Raw genomic sequence first — 6000 nt, forward strand, 5'->3', positions numbered from 1 at the left:
TGAAGATGAATGGGGAAGAAAATATGAAATATATTTGAAGTTGTGTGAGTACTTACTACAGACATCCTGTCCCTCTCAGAGGTGAAGCAATATTTTCATCCTCTTGCATTGTCAGCCAGTCTAACTGAAATTTCACTGAATACAGTTTTCTATTCATACACAGAAATTTAGGCTTAAAGGAGTTTCTGTTGAGACAGGAAATATTACCTTCTTTACACAGCTGTTCATATGACTACCATTGTATCTCTCAACAGATCAAATCACACACATTTGTGCAAACAACTAATGGTACTACTTAATGAAAAACTGCCTTGTTTGGGCTGGTTAAGGCTTTACATGAATCAGTTGTCATTAGCACTTTAGCACAATGAAAGCTGTCTACAATGTAACAGCAAAGATTTGATGTTCATTATTACTCAGATAATGGAAATTATTTTTATAGATAATTTATATTAAACATAAGTTTATTGTAATTACTTCTTGTTCATTTGGAATTAAAGTATAAAATAAAGGAACTAGCCACAATTAAATGGAAGCTGTATAGAGCTAGAACAACTTAAGGAACAAGCTTTCATGAAGTTACAAGGTATTCCATTTCTTTTTTTCTGAACAGGGGCTGGAACTCAGAGCATCTTCCTTATTCCTCTCAAATGCTCTACTATTTATTTCTGGGGTTTTTGTGGTTAAGAGATGAGTCTTTTTGATTTGCCTGTCCAAACTGGTTTTTCCATATTTTTTTTATTTTTTATTGTAATTAATAGAAGGGCTACATTATATTCGCCAGATAGAAGGTGCATTATTTCACATACATTGATACCCTTTCTCATGTCTTGGTCTCCATTTCCCTCCCCCCACCCCCACCCCTCATCTTGTTTTCCTCCTTCCCTATCCCATTTCAAATAACCAAATACAAATATATCCAATATATCAGATAACAAAGTGGGAGACTGTAACAATATGTGATAACCAAGGGACAGCAAAAGAGATGAGAGATAACATAGTACATTAAGGACAACAAACACTCATTTTATGGCTTTTGTTTCTATATCCTGGAGGTCCTTTCATTTAGCATCATACTATATGGCCTTATGTATCTAGGTTTTGCTCTATTGTAAATCTCTTCCAAGCTGCTTTTGAACTGAGCTCTTCAGATCTCATCTTCCTTGACTGGTGTTCTGACTGCTTGCCTTTGCCTGGTGACCATTCCAGAGCTAGATTTCTCAAGAGCTTTATATTTCTGATTGAGAAGACAAAGCTCTATTACTGCCCTGTCCTTGGTCAGCCTTCTTGGATCTCTTCTTCCTTAGTAATAGGAGTTTTAGGTGGAAGCCACTGGTGTCCAGCTACAAGTGGCCTCATGTTCCAGCTTTCCACTGAGATCTTCATGTATCTTATGCGCATAATGCTTAGCCTTTCCATTTGGTACATAGTTGAGCAAATAGCAAAATGAGCAATGCATTTGTAATTGAGTTTGGTGTCCTATTGTGATTCTTGGAGTATTTTTCCGACCTTGGGCCTTGACATCCATTTTCAGTTACTACTGTCACTAGAACTTCTGGATGGAATTTTCCAGGAACTTTGCTCATGGGGCGCTTCTGGGAGCAGCCTCAGGATCTGCCAGGAGCCCCGCAGCACTGGATGGTCTAAACATTTGACCCCATGTAGTCATTTATTTAGTTTTTGCATGGTTGCCCAAATATACCTTCAAAATAAGTGGTTTTCTAAAAATATAGAATTTGCATTTCAACATTTCTATATGTAATGATCAAAGGTTTTTAAGGTATAAATGTGATGTCATTACAGATATAGTTATTACCATTCTTTTAAAACATTTATTGCCAGTCCCTCAGATCCCCACTTCATAGTATATTGGGCCACCAAAATAGCATTTTGAAGGGAAATGGTTTACTATAAAGTAAGCTTGATTTTCACTGACTGTTGTTAGAGGAATTTGAATAACAATCCAATCATGTTCTTAATAGGCAAGTAGTGAATACTTTGAAGATGGGTTAATGAGAGTCCACTGTGTTTTGTGTGTGTATGTGTGTGTGTGTGTGTGTGTGTGTGTGTGTGTGTGTGTGTGTGTGTGTTTAAGATTATTTGTTGTATTTCTTTTTCCCCCCCCAGTCCTGGAGACTGAACTCAGGGCCTGAGCACTGTCCTTGGTCTTTCCTACCACTTGAGCCACAGCACCACTTCTGGCTTTTCTATGTATGTGGTATGGAGGAATGGAACCTGGGTCTTTGTGCATGCTAAGCAAGCACTCTACCACTAGGCCAAACTCCCGGCCCTGTATTTCTTTTTTAAAAGTGTATTTTACTGTTATTGTAAAGGGGGTTACAATTCTCAGGTAATGAAAACATATCTTTTTGAACCATATCAAACCTCCCCTTGTTCTTTGCAATTTTTTCCTCCCACTCCTATCTACAAGTTGTTGTATAGTTCATTTTTCATAGTGTCTAGTGAGTATCACTGCTGAATTTGTTCACACTTTGTGTGTTGTATGTAAGTAAGTACAGTCATATTATTTATCAACAATTTTATGAGAAATGTGTTGTTGGGCAATTTTTTCATGGTAAGAGTGTAAGTATACAAACCTAGAAAATATAGGCCAAACAAATTGTGTTTTGCTTCAATCAGTATATGGTAAACATAAGATATATGTGCTTTTTGTTGAGATATACAGTACAATGATTCATAGTAAATATTTTTAATAAGTAAAAATATACTATAAAGGAAGGAGTATAGTATAGAAATAAAGTCAACCAATAATGGATATAATCATGAATAATTATGCATTATTTATAACTATATATGTTGTGCTTTTATATGACTGGAAACATGTCAATTTCTTTATACCAGTGTCACCAGAGAACCATAAGTTAGACATTGGGCTACAACAGACAATGGAAATTCTTCAGTTTCTTCATAAACTATGAGATTACCATCATAAATGTGTTCATTGTTGATGGAAACCCTCTTATATTCCACGTGATTGTACACATTCTGATATAAGTTTATTTGTATTTTGATTTTTTCTTTCCAGAACTATATAAGAGACAAGGAAATCTAAATGTACTACTGTATTCTTCATTCTTCCCCTCCCCTGTCCTGTTCTAGTATTGAGGCTTGAACTCAGGACATAGATGCTGTTCCTTAACATCTTTTCTCAAGGCTAGTGCTCTACTTCTTGAGCCACATGTCAGCTTCTGGCTTTCTTGTGGTTAATTGGAGAGCAGAATCTTATGAACTTTTCTATCTGGGATGGCTTTGGACCTTTTGAATAGCTAGAATATTCCTAAACAAAGTGGGTATATAATTTTTTTGTAAGTGAAAGAGTGATTTTTAAAAGGAAACAAAACTTAAGTTTGCTGACAAAGAGAACTTATGAAAGAAGGATCGTAATGCTCATTTGTTTAAGTACATGTTAGTACTTTAGATTTTATTTTTTAATTCCTAGGAATGATATAGTTCAGTCTCCTATTCTCAGTAAAAGTCACATTACTAAGAGGAAATTGTGATATTATGAGGGTTGGAACTATATTTCAATACCAACATACTAAAGTATTTAATGTTCTTAAATATACTTTCCTTAAGAAGTAAAAGTGTCCAGTAACTGTACTGGTTATATATTTTCTCTTCCATGCCTTACTTTGTTTCTATGCACTTTTCTTTAGCTTCTTTTCATAGTCATAGGAAGATTGTTTTCTGTTCGTGTAAAACTGGATATCATATAGACAGTAACTCTGTTAATAAGCATTTTATGAAAAGGAAGGAAGGAAGGAATTATGTGAACATAGTCTCCAATTAGTGATACAAAGTGGACCAAATAAAGGGCTTCTGTCAGGAAAAGCTAGGGTCTTATATGGGTTACTCAGAGCTGCAGGTGCAGAGAACATTACTTTGCAGAGAGCAGCTCCTCCATGTCAGCTTGTCTGCTACAGACTGGCTGTTCTCAAGGTGCTCCCATGGTCACTGGAGTATCATCAAGACATTTCATAGCATCAACAAGGTTCTTTCCCCCAAGCAATACATCTGGAAATGCCACACAATACGTCATCATAATAAGTTAGATTTGAAACCAGCTGTAAAAAGTCCAGCTATTTTATAGTAAACCAGAAATCAAAAGTTTTATAAAAAAATGGAAGATAAAAATGGTCTGACTCAGTATGTATTTTTGCTATGGAAAATAAAGTCACTTATTTTCATGATTGGTTTGATAAAATATTATATATATGCATATATATCATGCGTGCTATTGTTATTTTACAATGATCGATGGGTATTTCTAAATAATTTCTAATGCAATTGGTAGCGATGTAAAGGGACTTTAATTTTTTTTAGTTCTAACCATGGTAATCCCTTCAACAGTTCATGTTTGCAGACAATACAACACAGTTATATATATTATATATAGCCTTACTGCTTGAAAAATGAAGAAAAATAGTTTATTCTGATGGGAAAAATTTGCCATAACTAAATGTGAATTTTCTGTGCTTTTCCCTTGAGAATCAAAATTCCAGAATTCTTCTACCAGCTCCTGGCACTCTAGGTGTACAACAATGTAGATTACTTAATATGAACAATGTCTCAAAATGCAGGGATACTGCAAAACCTGTGGCTCAGATTGAGGTTTTCTGCTTAGAAATCACATACTCCCAAATGGACTAAATGTATGACTCACATGAGCAACAGAAATACAACTCAAGATTTCATTCTCTGTAATAGAGATTTGTCTTTGCATAATTTGTGTCCTGATCAGATGGCGTCCCACTGTGATTGCTTGCTTACAAAGCTTTCTCTGGCTTCTAGAAGTGCTGGAAGTAAACTCATCCACAGTGAAGCACTTCACCAAGAGAAACAGGAATTGTGGGACACATACCTATGCTCACTTCACTGGTTTAGTTACCAAGGATTGTTCTACACGGAGATGTGTTTTTCTCAACAGGAATGATACTCCTTCAGTTTCTCAAAGAATTTGATTAATAACACAGCTTCCAGTAGCTTTTGTCTGTTCTCTGTCACATTTTCTCTGTGGCACTGCCTTTGGGGTACATCTGGTGATCACCACTAGTCAATTATTAGTCACAAATCTCTTTCTCAGATTATACTTCTAGAGGCACCCAACTTAAGATAACAACCCATCCAAGAACATGTTTTATTGTATTGCTGAGCCAGGAATAAAATCCTCAGGTCTCTTGATTATGTGTTGCTGTTGGCCTTACTATAAAGCACAACATCTTTAATTCAAAATTTTTTACTATTAATTGTAATACCAAAAAGCTATATTATCTTGACATTTAGTTATTAGAAGTTAGCCCATATTTTCATCTCTCTGAAGTGTTTAAAACCGCAATCTTGACTTCTGTGCCGTTTTGTTACTTCTGATCCCTGTTGATAATAAAGTGCCTAGCTGTTACAGATGGTGTTTGCATTAGATAAAATTGCAACTATGGACTGACATTAATTATATGCTTTGCAAGCAGAATAATTTAAAAACCCTGTAATTTAGTTTATTTTGTGTTGATCAAATACAATTTTTGACAGACCACTACCAAATGTGATGATACAAAATGTTTCCCCTGATGTATTTTTATGTTTAATTACTATTTTTTTTATCTTTTGTATAATCAAAGATTATATGAAATTGGAAGGGCAAACTTTTAAGTGGCTGTATCCTACAGAGAGATAGGATTGGTGTAGCTCTTTCCTGTGGAATATTGAGACATGTTTACCTGATACCTCAAGAAGTACTGAAACTCATATTTTAGTTTTCACTTTAATTTTTGAGTTATCGTTAAGTAGTTTACGAAGGGGTTTCAATTTGATATGTCAGTTTATGAGTACAATGTGTCTTGATCAATTTTACTACTCTCATTGCTTTCCCCATCTCTTCTCAACCCCACCCATTTTTCTTCACCTACATTTATCCTGTATTTTCTTAAATCGATTTATTTGTGGGCACAGGTTGTCAAGGAAGAGTCAAATACAACCTAAACT

The sequence above is a fragment of the Megascapheus bottae genome, chromosome 21 (assembly GCF_031878675.1).
Source record: "Megascapheus bottae isolate mThoBot1 chromosome 21, mThoBot2.hap1, whole genome shotgun sequence".
NCBI classification, from domain to species: Eukaryota; Metazoa; Chordata; class Mammalia; order Rodentia; family Geomyidae; genus Megascapheus; species Megascapheus bottae.